The sequence below is a fragment of the Nicotiana tabacum genome, chromosome 8 (genome assembly GCF_000715075.1).
Source record: "Nicotiana tabacum cultivar K326 chromosome 8, ASM71507v2, whole genome shotgun sequence".
Taxonomy (NCBI): Eukaryota; Viridiplantae; Streptophyta; class Magnoliopsida; order Solanales; family Solanaceae; genus Nicotiana; species Nicotiana tabacum.
This window is the reverse complement of record NC_134087.1, coordinates 41,657,934-41,674,529: the sequence shown is the minus strand read 5'-3', so window position 1 is coordinate 41,674,529 and position 16,596 is coordinate 41,657,934. Positions and strand designations below refer to the sequence as shown.

At 42.3% G+C, this 16,596-nt stretch overlaps 1 pseudogene; it reads right to left on the bottom strand.

The window, feature by feature from the left end:
• LOC142163058 (mitogen-activated protein kinase kinase kinase 20-like) overlaps positions 1-16,596 on the bottom strand; it is a 53,764-nt pseudogene that overhangs the window by 18,669 nt on the left and 18,499 nt on the right.

Here is a 16,596-nt window from a genome sequence, read left to right as displayed (position 1 = left end):
AAACTAATTCTTAAACCATGAACTTACAATCATTCAACCAAATATCAAACTCAGAATCAACAGTAATTAACAGAACTTAAGCTAATACACTTAAACCATAAAATTAACAAAACAATTAACGAAACAAAACCGTAAAGAATACTTCAAACATGCGAGTAAAAAGAAGCAGTAAAAAAACTCACAGAGGCAATAGGGACTCCACCCAGTCAGAAATATCTGAATCCGTTCAGATTTTTGATGCGTAACATCCCTAACCATGTGTTCTTACAAGAGAACACATGGTTAAGGATACTACGGTTCGAAATCAAAAGGATTTGGTTTTAGGGTTTGGCCAGAAATTCTTAGATCTAAGATTCGGGTCGTTTCATGGTGATTTGAAAGAAAACAACCACGGATTAGTGTTGAGGAAGGGTTGGGGGTTGTGGGGTGTGATTTTGGACTGACTTGGAGGAACTTGTCACTTGGCCGGAAAACTTCAAACCAAGATTCGAAGAGTTCTGGCCTTATTCGAGGTAAACCAGTTGGTGCAATGAAAAGAGGAGGGTGGGGGGGATCTGTGGTGTTAATCTCAGGGTGAACGACGTAGGTTGTGTTCACCGCCGGCGAGGGATTTAGGGGCGGCGCGGATTAGGGTTTGAGGAGAAGGGGTGGGGTGAGGAAGATGAGGCAAATGGGGGTGGGGGGAAAGGTTCGGACACTTAAATACTAAGAACCTCGTTAGTTCCGGACCGTTGGATTAATGAGATCCAACGGTCCTGATCCAGGGACCCCGAAACGACGCCGTTTTGTCTAGAAGGGGGGGGGGGGGGACTGGGTAGGGACTTGGCCTGGACTGAATTGAGATGTTTGGGCCTGAAATGTTTTAATGCATTTGGCCCAAATTTTGGGTCTTAAATAAGACCACTTTTATACTCTTATTTTCTTTTTTTATTTTATTTTCTTGCTTTTACAATTTTTATAATAATTTTTATAATTTTTATAAAGATGTAAAACTTAACATGAAATCCTGATTGTTTTAAAACAAAGACTAATTAATTCCTAAAATTGTTCAAAAACTATTTTGTGACAAATTCTCAATAAAATCATTAAGAATGCAAAAGTGAACTATTTTTTGTGATTTTTCATGTTTTGTTCTAAACAAATTAATCCTTAATTGATACTAAAAATATAAAACTAAAACCTAAATGCAAAAATGCATATTTTTGTATTTTATAAAAAATTAACACGCACAAATAAAATGCAACAATTATCAGAAAATGACGCCAAAATGCACAAAAATTGTAAAAATAAAGAAAAATTATTTTGTTTGGTATTTTGGGAATTATTCATACATAGGGCAAAAATCACGTGCTCACAGCTGCCCCTCTTTGCTCGGAAACGCGAAAGGTTTTCGGGCAAAGACAAGTGAGCAAATACGAGCGATTTTTGCCCGTTTGAAAATTCCGCGCGAAGCATTTTTGAAAAGTTTGACCGCATCTTGCTTCGGAGGTTTCCTACATATCCTGGGCTAAACAGGAATCAGGTCAGTGTAGTTCGAGAGTGTCTGGTAGCTGGGACTACCAGGAACTGTGATTGCACTGCGCTTGCTGCTATTACTGCTGCTGTTGCTGCTTGCTGACCTCCCTCATTACATCATGTCAAAGATAAAAGAAACTAAACCAACTATGCTCTATGAATTACCAAAAATCCTATCTAAATTCTTCAAACTTGCTCTTGTACTTCCTTGTTGCCTTGTTGTCTTGTGTTTCTTTGTCGCCTCATTGTCTTGTTCTTTCTCGATAAAAATCCATATTGCCATTCCCTTAGGCGGGCTCCCAACTTCCGAACCTTGAACTGTGTGTATTCCTCTATTACACAGGCGGGCTCCTGACTTCTGAAACTTGAACTGTACGTATTCCTCTGTTATACAGGTGGGCTCCTGACTTCTGAAACCTGAACTGTACGTATTCCTCTGTTATACAGGCGGACTCCTGACTTCTGAAACTTGAATCGCATGCCTCTATTCTTCAGGCGGGCTCCTGTCTTCAAAATAAACAAAGAGATTGATTGAAAGCTAAAATTGAATTATATCACCTATGTTCTCCAGGCGGGCTCCTGATTTCGACTGCTAAAATATTTAACACCTCCATTTTCCAGGCGGGCTCCTGACTTTTGAACCTAAAATTAAAACTACTCCTTCATTATCCAGGCGGGCTCCTGATTGCTAAAATTAAATTGTATGTCTCTATTCTCCAGGCGGACTCCTGATTACCAAAATTAAATTGTATGTCTCTATTCTTCAGGCGGACTCCTGATTGCTAAAATTAAATTGTATGTCTCTATTCTTCAGGCGGACTCCTGATTACTAAAATTAAATTGTATGTCTCTATTCTTCAGGCGGACTCCTGATTACTATACGAACAAAGAGATTGAAGGGAAGCTAAAAACTTGAATTATATCACCTACGTTCTTCAGGCGGGCCCCTGACTGCTTAAAAATATGAATGATATGTCTCTATTTTCCAAGCGGACTCCTGACTTTCGGGTATATGAATTACGTCCTATTATCCAGGAAGGTCCTGACAACTTGTACTTATTCTAATCATGCCAGCTTTGCAATCAAATTCCATTCCCCTTATGCACTTCAAGACTATCTCGTATTTAATCAAACCGCACTTTGCGATCAAACCTGATTACTGCTTGTTTTCCTTCTTGGAGAATTCCTTTTCAACGGCTAACTTTCTGCCTTTGTTATAATTAAAGAAAATTTCGTCAGTTTAAAATGGTGGTTAGTTGATGGCCTTCTTGCTGAAAAATCCTTCCACTGGCTTGCTTTGTGTTGACTGCCTTCCACGCCCTGTCCCTGAACCGCTTGACTTTCTAACCAACTTTAAAATTTCCCAACATCCGGCGACCTAAATGTTTTACACCCATGCTGTTATTTCATTTTTGGACCTTTTGTTTAAGCTTTTGCCTTTCCCCCGACATTCCCCAATCATTTCACCGATGAAACTTCCGTTAATTCCCCGTGTTCCACTTGACATAAAGTTGTTTTTGACATAATTTGACCACGTTGTGTTTTGCAATTCTAGAAACCGGTAGTGAGCTTTGAAGTCCTTTATGCTTGCTTTGACCGAAACTAGCACTGGAATATCTCAGCTAGATAAAACCCTCAATAGAAAATGTAATGCGACGATTTTTGAGTTAAGGATAAGAAGAATCCAAAACCAGATGACTATTTCAAAAAGAGAAGGAAAAGAAACTTATCTGAGCGAGACAGCTGGTACCAATGGTTATGACATGCATTTCGAATTTATCGGCCCAATCTGTCCAAGTAACCGGCTTTAAATCGCCATACTTTGTTTCCCAAAACTTCCGAACTTGTTTGGATTACCCAGATCTTAACTTTGCTTCACTACGGTGCCTCGAAACATTTTCCACCCACATACCTTTTGCCATTCAAACGTTTTCCGACTCACTTTCGCCTCAAGGTGCCCGCGAGGGTTTCCACCAATAAGGCCCTCTCATTTATTTTCTCTCATCTCCCGTCGCCTTACGGTGCCCGTGAAGGTTTTCACCAATAAGACTCTCTCATTTTACTTTCGCTTTTTCTTGCTTGAACCAGAGTGTCGCCACTGATACGAATTACCGTCACCTGCTCGTCCTGGCATTTCTTAGAAATTGATCAAAAGGTCTTTCTTTCGACCGTAATGTAGGCTTTTGGATTGGGTTAGAAAGAAAGGTATAAAAGGCTCAAAACAATTCGAATGGGTTCAAATTACAACTTTTGGAATCCAACTTTCATAACAATCACAACTTCTGCCCCAGTTTCTTGCTTGGGGATTTTTGGATTTCTATTTGGTATGACTGAACCTCAGAGTAAGGCTGCCTACGTGCCCTTTCGGGATCAAGTCAAACGTAGTTCATTATATTTAGCCCTTGTTGTTGTGATTTTCTTTCTTTTCTTTTTCTTCTTCTCTCTTTCTTTTCTTTCTTTTCTTTTTCTTTTCTTCTTTTCTTTTTGTTTTCTTTTTCTTCTTCTCTTTTTTTTTTCTTTCCTTTATGTTCGGCACCTGTGTTCCCTGATAGTGCTGTTGATTCCGAAAGAGGGGTATGAAAAATAAGTAAGGCTCGAAGGGGATAACAAGGGATAAGGGTGTTTGGATAGCAGGATAAAATGCCTTCATCATTTCAATCTTTAAGATATACCAGATACAAATAGATACATTCAGAAAATAAAGAAATCATACATAGTATCTCTTAACCGCATCGGAATTGATGGCCATTTCTATACATTTTCCTTCCACATCTGTCAAATACAATGCTCCATTAGACAACACTCTGGTTATTACAAACGGTCCCTGCCAGTTAGGAGCAAACTTTCCTTTCGCTTCAGCCCAATGAGGCAAAATCCTCCTTAGGACTAATTACCCGACTTCGAATTTCCTTGGACGCACTTTCTTGTTGTATGCTCTTGCCATTCTTCGTTGGTATAATTGGCCATGACACACTGATGCCAATCTCTTCTCGTCGATCAAACCCAACTGCTCAAGATGGCTTTTCACCCATTCATCATCATCAATCTCAACCTCGGCAATGATTCGCAGGGATGGGATTTCCACTTCTGCGGGTATTACTGCCTCGGTACCATATACCAGTGAGTAAGGAGTCGCCCCTACTGAGGTGTGAACGGTGGTGCGATATCCTAACAATGCAAAAGGCAATTTCTCGTGCCACTGTCTAGATCCTTCAACCATCTTCCGGAGTATTTTCTTTATATTCTTATTGGCTGCTTCGACCGCACCATTTGCCTTGGGACGGTACGGAGTAGAATGCCTGTGAGTAATCTTAAATTTCTCACATGTCTCCTTCATCAAATGACTATTAAGATTAGCCCCATTATCTGTGATGATTACCTTTGGAATCCCAAACCGACAGATGATATTTTAATGCACGAAATCGACTACAGCTTTCTTAGTCACAGACTTGAATGTCATAGCTTCCACCCACTTGGTAAAATAATCTATATCTACCAAAATAAACCTGTGCCCATTTGATGCTGCTGGATCAATTGGCCCAATAACATTCATACCCCACGCAACAAAAGTCCATGGTGAGGACATCGTATGTAATTCTGATGGTGGAGAATGAATCAAGTCTCCATGTACTTGGCATTGATGACACTTACGCACAAAATTGATACAGTCCCGCTCCATCGTGAGCCAATAATAACCCGCTCGGAGAATCTTTTTTGCTAGAACATACCCACTCATATGCGGTCCACAAACTCCGGAATGTACCTCAGTCATGATAGTTGTGGCCTGCCTTGCATCTATACATCTCAACAACCCGAGATCTGGAGTTCTTTTGTACAACACTCCTCCACTAAGGAAAAACCCACTTTCCAATCGCCGAATCATTCTTTTCTGATCACCAGTGGCCTGTATCGGATATACTCCTATTTTAATGTACTCTTTGATATCATGGAACCATGGCTCTCCATCAATTTCCTCTTCTATCATATTACAGTAAGCATGTTGATCACGGACTTGAATCTGCAATGGATCAACATAAGCCTTATCTGGATGGTGTAACATTGACGCCAAAGTCGCCAAAGCGTCAGCAATCTCATTATGAATCCTTGGAATGTGCCTGAATTCTATGGCCTGAAAACGCTGGCAAAGCTCATGCAGACACTGCCGATACGGTATAAGCTTTAAATCCCGCGTTTCCCATTCTCCTTGAATCTGGTGTACCAGTAAGTCCGAGTCACCCATGACCAAGATTTCCCGTACACCCATATCCACAACTAATCTCAATCCCAATATACATGCCTCATATTCTGCCATGTTGTTTGTACAGTAGAAACGAAGCCGAGCCGTAACAGGGTAATGCTGACCTGTTTCCGAAATTAGTACTGCTCCTATTCCCACGCCTTTCATATTTGCAGCCCCATCAAAGAAAAGTTTCCATCCCGACTTCTCTGCTTGTTCCAATTCATCAATGTGCATCACCTCTTCATCAGGGAAATAGGTTTTCAAAGGCTCATAATCTTCATCGACGGGGTTCTCAGCCAAATGATCGGCTAATGCCTGTGCTTTCATGGCAGTCCGCGTCACGTATATAATGTCAAATTCTGTAAGCAAGATCTGCCACTTTGCAAGCCTTCCTGTGGGCATGGGTTTCTGAAAAATATACTTCAACGGGTCCAAGCGAGATATAAGGTAAGTAGTGTAAGATGACAAATAATGTTTCAACTTCTGTGCCACCCAAGTTAGGGCGCAACATGTCCTTTCCAGATGAGTATAATTAACCTCGTAAGATGTGAACTTCTTCCTGAGATAATAGATAGCCTGCTCCTTTCTGCCCGTAACATCGTGCTGCCCCAGTACACAGCCAAATGAACCGTCCACAACTGTCAGATATAAAATCAAAGGCCTCACTGGTTCTGGCGGAACCAACATGGGTGGGTTTGACAAATACCCCTTTATCTTATCAAAAGCCTCTTGACATTCATCAGTCCAATTGACCGCGACATCTTTCTTCAACAACTTGAAAATTGGTTCACATGTCGCCGTGAGCTGAGCAATAAACCTGCTGATATAGTTCAATCTTCCCAACAAACTCATCACCTCGGTTTTGTTTCTTGGAGGTGGCAACTCCTGAATAGCTTTGATCTTTGACGGGTCTAATTCAATACCCCGCCGGCTGACTATAAACCCCAACAACTTCCCGGATGGCACCCCGAAAGCACACTTTGCAGGATTGAGCTTCAGATTGTACCTGCGAAGCCTTTGAAAGAACTTTCTCAAATGTCTGACATGGTCGGATTGCTGTCTAGACTTCACGATCACATCATCCACGTATACCTCGATTTCCTTATGTATCATATCATGGAAGATGGTTGTCATGGCCCTCATATAAGTTGCCCCAGCATTTTTCAAACCAAACGGCATGACCCGATAACAATATGTTCCCCACGGCGTGATGAATGCCGTCTTTTCTGCATCCTTCTTGTCCATTAGAATCTGATGATAACCCGCATAACAATCCACAAAAGAACCAATATTATGTTTGGCACAATTGTCGATCAGTATATGGATGTTGGGCAATGGAAAATTATCTTTTGGACTTGCCTTGTTAAGGTCTCGATAATCGACGCACACCCTGGTCTTGCCATCTTTCTTCGGCACAGGCACGACATTAGCTAACCAAGTGGGGTACCGTGTAACCTGAATGACCTTTGCCTCAAACTGCTTGGTAATCTCTTCTTTGATCTTCACACTTATGTCCGTTTTGAACTTTCTCAACTTTTGCTTGATAGGAAGGAGTGTCAGATCAGTGGGTAATTTATGAACCACCAAATCGGTGCTTAGACCTGGCATATCATCATACGACCATGCAAAAATATCTTTGTACTCATGCAATACTTTAATTATCTCCTCCTTGAGTTATGGCTCCAGATGCACACTTACTTTAGTTTCTCGCACATTGTCTTGGTCCCCTAGATTAACCGCTTCTGTGTCATTTAGGTTAGGTTTGGGTTTTTCTTCAAAATGACTTAATTCTTTACTAATTTCCTCATAAGCTTCATCAACGTTACAATCCACCCCATCATCACACTCGATCTCTTGTATTACCTTTCTGAGCTAGATTGGCTTTTAAAACTGGGCCGAAGGTTCCTCATACATGTCATATCATTGATATCAGCATAAAAAGGACTGTATAAAGAAAGAAAAGAGAAGAAAATGGAAAGAAAATTAGGGACGGAGAAAATTGCATTTCATTAAATGTCAAGACAACAAAGTTTTAACTCATCTAAACGGACGGAACATGGCAATTGGATTACAAACCCTGGAATAATCCAGGTGACAAAAAGGAAAATAAAACCCACTACCACGACTCCCTCCGAACTGGAAGAGGAGTAGCTTCCCAATTGTTGATGTTAGCATGTGGTCCGATGTACTGTATGTCTGCTCTGCTTGACCCTTCCCCGGCCTCAACCATGTTTATTTCAGCAAATACTTTCTCAAACACATTATCCAAATTCCCCTCTGCCCCAATTAACGAACCTGCATATTTGCCAATGACTGTTTCTTGATACCCGGCCTGACGAAGGACCTGGACAATCGAGGAATTGGTTTAGGAAGAACCCAAGCTTTCTTCTTCAATTTACGGGCCCTTCTGACATCTGCCGCTGTTGGTTTGAACCCTAACCCGAAGGTGTCCAGATTTTTGGGCAAAGACACAGGTCGAGTAATGCCCTGAAGTTCAACCCCCAAACCTTTCCCGGGCACGAACCCGTTATTCAGCATTTCTGACACTACCATGACGGTCGCAGCTGGCACCCTGGGACATGGCATGCTTTTACCCTCGGGCACTCTGCTCACCGGAACCGTATCAAAGACCTGATAAACCCATGGTCCCCTATCATCTTCAGTGTACAATGGCATCATTCATGGCACATGTGGGATCTTCCCCATGTAACACAATTTCTTGTCTGTCCCACTCGAATTTGACTATTTGGTGCAGCGTGGAGGGCACGGCTTTGGCCGCATGAATCCATGGTCGACCCAGTAAAAGATTATAGGATACTGCAGCATCCAACACCTGAAATTCCATCGTGAACTCGACTGGGCCAATAGTGAATTCGAGTACAATATCCCCTACTGTGTTTGTTCCCCCTCCGTCGAACCCTCGAACACAAATGCTATTTTTGCGTATTCTATCCTCATCGATCTTTAACTTGTTCAATGTGGATAACGTGCAAATATTAGCACTCGACCCGTTATCGATTAGTGCCCGAGTAACCATTGAACCTTCACATTTGACCGTCAAATAGAGAGCCTTGTTGTGTTCTGTGCCTTCCATAGGCAATTCATCATCAGAAAATGCTACCCTGTTCACTTAAAAGATCTTGTTGGCAATTGTCTCTAGATGGTTCACTGAAATTTTTTCGGGCACATGAGCCTTATTCAATATCTTCATTAAAGCTCGACAATGCTCATCAGAGTGAATCAGTAACGACAACAACGAGATTTGAGCCGATGTTTTTCTCAGTTGTTCAACAATGGAATAATCTTGTACTTTCATCTTTTTCAAAAACTCTTCTGTCTCTTCTTCCGTCACAGCTTTCTTGACTGGAACTGGATTTCCTTTAGCGCCCTTAGCCTTTCTTAACTTTTCGGGAGCGAAACAACGTCCCGACTGGGTTAGTCCTTGTGCTTCACAACTCTCTTCCTCAATTTCCTTTCCTTTGTATGTCACCACTACCTTGTCATATCTCCACGGTACGGCTTTGCTGTCAACCATGGGTAATTGGACTACCGGTTTTATGATAACCGGTTCTATATAAGCTCCTTTCACCACCACCACGGGTGCAGATGATAACCCTGGTACCATTAACTTGACTGGTTCAGGCTTTTTTGCAATCGCAAATGGTCCTTTTCCCATTACCACCACTGGCTTGTCTTTTATTGCTTTTAACTGAACCACTGGCCTTGCACTCACTGTCTCTTCGTTGGCCTCCGTAGAACGAATCACCATAACCACCTGCGACGGTTTCTTAAGCTCTGCCCCCTTATGTATCAGTTCGATCATGTTGGCCTCGTAATGTGCTGGTAACGGATTTTGATTGATGTTCGGGGCTTCTAGAGCCTGTACTTCAATACGACGATTATCAATGAGCTCTTGTATCGTGTTTTTCAACTTCCAGCATTTTTCAGTATCATGCCCCGGCATCCCTGAGCAATACTCGCAGCTAACAGAGTGGTCCAGGTTTCTGGGAAGAGGATTTGGTTTTTTGGATTCAACTGGGGTTAGCATTCCCAACTGTTTCAATCTGTGGAAGAGAGTAGTGTAAGATTCTCCCAGCGGAGTAAATGTTTTTCTGTTTGGGGCCTTCTCACTTCTAAAAGCTTGGTTCGGGCGGAAGTTGGTTCCTGGTCTGTTAGCCTTGGGAGGTGGATAGGTGTTTTGTGGGTGTGGCTGTGTATTTTGGGGACTTAGTGTACGCCATTGCAAGTGCACTGGGGGTTAAGTGTAGGTCTGGGCGTGGTGGATAGAAAAGTGTGGTTCTGGTGGTGGATAATAGTGTTGCGGCGGGCCATATGGGGTTTATTGATAGTTTGGGTGGTGGGGTCTGGGTTGGTTGTAGTAGAGTGGAGGGTTATTGGGCCTGGACCAAGCACTAGCTTCAACTGCAGCAACTTCTTCTTTCTTCTTCTTCCCAAGCACACCACCAGTACCGCTTTGGATGGCCTGGGTGGTTGCTTTCAACGCTGAGTAGCTCAATATCATGTTAGATTTCAATCCTTCTTCAATCATGGCTCCCATCTTTACCACTTCATTAAAAGACTTTCCGACAGATGTTACTAGATGACCAAAATAGGTAGGTTCCAATGTTTGCAAGAGGTAATCTACCATCTCGCTCTCCCTCATGGGAGGATCAACCCTTGCAGCTTGTTCCCTCCATCGGAAACCAAACTCTCTAAAACTTTCCCTAGGTTTCTTCTCCAGTTTCAACAATGACAGACGATCGGGGACTATCTCGAGGTTATATTGAAAATGGCCAATGAATGCTTGTGCCAAATCATCCCATGTATACCATCGGCTGGGGTCTTGCCTCGTGTACCATTCTAGCGCTGACCCGCTCAGGATTTGACCGAAATATGCTATCAACAATTCATCCTTTCCCCTGACACCTCTCATTTTGCTACAGAAACCACGCAAATGGGCTACTGGGTCACCGTGCCCCTCATATAAGTCAAACTTCGGCATCTTAAATCCCACAGGAAACTGGACATCAGGAAAAGGGCACAAATCTTTGTATGCGACGCTAACTTGGTTACCTAAACCATGCATGTTCCTGAAGGATTGCTCCAGGCTTTTGACTTTACGAATCACTTCCTCTTGTTCTACATTCTTGACCGGTTTCTCAACTTCTCCCGGGATTTCAAAATGAGGAGAATAGGTATATGGCTCAGGTGCTTTGAAAGTGGGTTTGGGAGGGTAATATTGGGTGTCGTAAGCTTGGAATAGCGGCTCACTGGATGATCTATGTAGTGGAGCTGGGGGAGGTGCCACAAAGACGGGAACCATGGGTGGTGGAGGGTTCTGTTTAGAGGGTGGAGATGGGGGAGCGTATGACGTGGTACCATAACCCTGGGCCTGATAAGGGAAAGCTGAAGATGTGTGGGGAGTGGTAGGCTCCTGAGCTTGAGCCAGGGGTGGGATGTAAGATGGGTTAGCAGGATATAGTGGTGCCAGATGTCCCTGCGACCATGCCCGATGCATTTCAGCCATTTGTGCTTTTAATTTCCTCATCTCTTCTTTCATAGCACCCACATAGGTTACCTCAACCTCATTCGAAGGGTCTACAATGCTGATTTCCGAATCCCGCCCTGTCATTTTTACTTGATCTTTCGACCGGGTGTTGTACGGGTGAGTTGCCAGAATTGCCAATCAACTAACCACCTGCCTGGACTCACACATTTAGACAACCACTTTGTTAGCGATTAAGTTTTATCAGATTTTAATAACCGCATGTTGGCATGAATGCACTTATACAGTTATTCATTATGCATTTGCTCTATTGCATGCGCCATCCCGGCATTTCGTTCCTTGTTTCTTTTTACCATTCTTTCATCTTATCCCTCTCTGTGCTTTTCTTTCTCTTTCTATTTTTCCGCTCTTTTCTTTCTTTCTCTCTTTCTCGATTTTCCTTCTATTTTCCTTTTCTTCCTTTTATTTTCTTACGATTATGGTCGAATCCTATGGAGATTGCCTACGTATCGTGACCCCGCACGAATCAGACCAAGCGTAGTTCGTGCAAATAAATGCGAAAATAAAAAGGAGACGTAAGAATTTTTCGCAATTATCAATTTTTATCATTAAAACAAACGATTACAAACGAAACTTAACAGACGCAATTTTTAAAAGCAAATACAGACTCTAAAACTTCAGACATACTTGACCTGGGCAGATAACAGACATACGAAAGACTGACTCAAAAATGGTAGAAAATTACAGACACGGACTATGCATATTCTAGTGCTTCAAACTTAGGTGTCCGCGGGGCGTCGTTCGGCCTCGCCGCGGGTCTAGGATCCAAATCCCTTTCAAGCTTCTCTAACTCATTCATGGTTCGCTTCACATAGATCATCACTGCTGAGATAAAAGTAGTACGGGTCATGTCTTCACAAACCCGGCATCTCCTGACAATAGCATGAGCAATGGCTCTAATCCTGTCTTTTGTTTGCATCTTTTCTATGAGCAAGCGTCTTATCTGATCGCTGCACGTCTTTAAAGCTCGGGAGTCTTGCAGGTGCTGGTCTTGCAGCTGCTACACTTCTGCCTCCATTCGGGCCAACAAGTCGTAACAATGTCCACTTTCAATTTCAAAATCTCTAGCCTGCCTAACCGCTTTACCCTCAAGGGCAACCATTTTTCTCTTTAAATTGGCAACAATTTTCTCATGGTCCCTTTTCAACTGATTCAAGTATTGGCGACGCTCTTCGGTACTTGTCTCCCACTGTGCTTTGATTTCTGCCATGACATTTCAAATTTTTCTAACTCATCCCGCCCTTCTCTGACTTCGCTTCCCAATCTTTTTACCAATTGTTCATCGGATCGGCTTCTCGGTTGCTTATCGATGGTTATCTTCAACAGTCGGATTTGGGTCCTAAGTGCTTCATTTTCTCGAGCCAGTCTATTCTTTTCTCCTTGATCCGCGACAACTTGTATACTGTTCTCGAATTTCAGACTCTCAACTTGCTGCTTTAGTTTACCAATCTCGACTCGATAGCTTTCTTCCTTTGCTAACCAGTCCCACTGCTCTTGGGATGACTTGGCGAAATCTTAGAGGTGAGGCCTTTTAGCCGGCCTCCCACATGCCACGTCACCTTTGAACCACTCGTGATACCCTGGGGCAACTTCCCCTTTGACCCTATCTGACACGCAAGTGTTTGCCATCAAATGTTGACACTCGCTCCAAATTTGGCGAACTTCTTCCTCGGGGAATTGACCGTCAGGACTGATTTCGACCACTTGGGTACTCAAATCTTCATCTCTCGGTACTACTTGATATCTACCGAGTTGCCTCAGAACCCGATATGGCGCATAGGGCTGGATGCTTTTGAGTCCCATCAACAGAAAATGCGGGCGGGCTGCCGGCATATATATGACCTTTACGACTGGTAACCATCCAAACACCCACTGTATCTGGTCAGCGTTGAGGTTCCTAAATAGTAATGCCCAGGCCACGACTCCTTCAGGTAGACTATCCCCTTTGATTCTTGTGTAAAATTCACCTATATAAGTTTTCTCAACCGAACCGTAACTCAATAACTGAGAGCGAGGGCACAAATGCTCAGTCATCCACATCTGTAACAACAAATTACATCCTTCAAAGAATTTTCCCCCAGCTTTGCACGCAGTGAGAGCTCTGAAGATATCAGCCACAATCATAGGTGCTAAAGTACTTTTCCCCATGGTTTGCAAAGTACCGATGATGCCTGCTACTTTCAGATGAATATTACCATCTTTCCTTGGGAATATTACGAGGCCCAAAAAAGCTATCATAAACGCCACTCGCCTGTGTTCCTCCCATTTTTGTCGGCTATTTCTGTTGCAAAGCTTAAAGTCTGGATTATTGAACCCGCCCACATAGCCATATCTATCATACATGAAGCGAAAATTGCAGAAACCCTTTGCAAAATCTGGATGGTGAACTGTTCGGGGAATTTTCAAGGAATCCAAGAATCGGTGTATGGTAATGGCCCTAGGAGCAATCAAGTATTTGAATCGCAATGGAGCTTGATCACTTCCAATGTACCCGCTATTTCTTCCAATGTTGGGATGAGTTCAAAGTCTGAAAAGTGAAATACATTATGTGCCGAATCCCAATGGGCGACCAATGCCCTGATAATATCCCCCCGAGGCTGAATGTTTAATAAATCCGGAAGGTCTTTCAAATATTTCCTCACTTCGTCTTGCCCCTCTTGGCCTAAATCATTCCACCATAATTGCAGCTCAAAAGGGATTTTGGTCATTATTGAAAAGGGCTCATTCACCATCGTGCTCATCCTGCACATTTATTAAAGCGTTTTTTAAGCAAAAGAAAACTCTTGTTTGACTCAAAAACAACTGTCTATATTTGCAACTCAAAAATTACCTAGGTGTTTTCAAGCGGAGAACTTGCCTTTCAAACATGGCCCTACTTAGCTCCCTTTTTTTTTATTTCAACATAAAAATAAAAACACATGACCAAAGGTGGCTATTTACGTAAGGTCAGCCTTCCGGCGCCCCGTTTGAGAACATTTTGCTAATTTTGACAAAAACGGCATTATCTGGTTTATTCATGACAAACTTAAAATTTTGATACGTTCTGGTTATTTTTTGCAAAAAAGGGAAAGTTGGACCCGACGAGGGTTGCCTACGTATCTCACGCCCTGTGAGAATCAAACCAGGCGTAGTTCGGGCAAATTAACCGAACTATTTTAAACATGACTCTTTTCCATCTTTGTTTTTAGCATAAGCGAATAACAACTATTAAAAACAAAACATTTTTTTTTCAACAACTAAAACAATTTATTTCCTAGTTTAAAAAAACGGACTCTCATTTTTATTATTTCTCAACAAAATAATGAAACAACTGATGCTTTCCCAAAATAAAGACTCTTTTTCTATAAATAATTCCCTTTTTTTCGAAAATTTCGGCAGAGTTTCGCCAGTAATTGGTTATTGATTTCTTATTTCTAAAATAATCAATTAACTCTCCAACTGCTATTTATTTCATTCTCTCCCTTGTTTTTCCAATTTTCCAACACCCGAGATTCAGAAACCGGTCAACATGCAGGTTCGGAGCAAATGAATGCACAGCACAAGAGAATGCATCAGGATGGTCTTTTCATTTCAGGTTGCTAGTCCTAGACGGACCCAACCCCTGTGTTGAGTCCCCTAAGTCAAATGCAACGTGATGCAAATAAGCGTTCCTACTAGGGATCCGGCATGAAGTCATGTTATTCTATGTTCAAAACCTGTGTCAGTATTCTAGACTGTGTACCCGAGCGAACAACTCGAGTCGAGGAGGGGGCAACTTACCAGGAACCAAAAGGCCATCCGGCTTCGTAACTTATCCGGCCTCTTTCTTATTTCAAGGTATGACACTAACAGAATAGGGAGTCTCAACCAGTAAGCACATCCCCGGAGGTGAAGAGAGAAGGGTGTCGGCACAGTTTATATACAGTTCAGATAATATCAAAGCGGTAACATTTAGCACATTCAGCACAAAACATGTAGGAAAATCAGATACAATCAAATACAACAATTTATCTAAGCTCGAATTCTGAACCCTGAACCAGAGATTCTGGGTTCGTTCCCCAGCAGAGTCGCCAGAGCTATCACACCTCCTTTTTCTACCTACACCCCACAAAGGGTATAAAGGAGTTTTTCCAATTAAAGGACAATCGGGACGGGATTTAATTATTATGATTTTAGAGTCGCCACTTGGGAGATTAATGGTGTCCCAAGTCACCGGTTGAATCCCGAACCCGGGAAAAATATGACTCTGTTAACAGTCCGCGAACCAGAAATCCGAGTAAGGAATTCTGTTAACCCGGGAGAAGGTGTTAGGCATTCCCGGGTTCCGTGGTTCTAGCACGGTCGCTTAATTGTCATATTTGATTTTATCTAATTTCAATACATGCTAGCTTATGTGCCTTTTATTTAATTTTGAACCACTTTTATTATAATAAATTGCGACGTCGTGAAAACGCATTTCGAACCACGTCGCAATCAATGCACCCGTGGTTATCAACACATTTCGACTTCGTCGAGATTTGGATTTGAGTCGCATTGATGCGCACCCCAGTTTAAGATGGTTATTTAATTAAAATCGCGCCTAAACATTCTAACGTAATATTATTTTGCGGAAAAGCCGTGAAGTTCGCTAAATGGCCCTCCCAAATTCTAATCATTTTTAATAACCATTTATTGAGGGCCCCACATTTATTTATTTGTGCGGTGAGGCTCGTCTCAATTTGTGAACCTTTTTTGTATCATTATTTATTTTTAGGAATTACGACGTCATGAAAACACGTTTCAAACCACGTCACAATCAATGCACCCGTGATTGTCCACGCATTTTGACTTCGTCGAGATTTGGATTTGGGTCGCATCAATACGCACCCGAGTTTAAGAAGGTACTTTAAGTAAGTCGTGCTTAAAGGTTCTAACGTATTGTTATTTTGGGGAAGGTGGTGAAATTCACTAAACAACCTTTCCAAATCTAAATTTTTATTGATTAAAGCCAACACTTTGTCGAATTGGAATTTGAACACCCAGGAAGAAATTCTAAACGAGTGGGCTCTGAGCCCCTAAGTCCCAAAGTCTTGCCATTGCACATGCTGCAGGCACAGGCCTTTAGAACGCTAGGCGTTAGGTATAAGACAGGCCCAAAATTTTAATTAACAGTCGTACAACCCAGGGATCGAATCCTTGGGCACCCTTTGATTAAACTAATTTCTCAAGCCTTGATGCAACTAGGCCCTAGTTCGATTTATCATCTAACCCAAATCTGGGCTGCCCGCTAGTACGCCTGGTCCAAAAATGGCCCAGT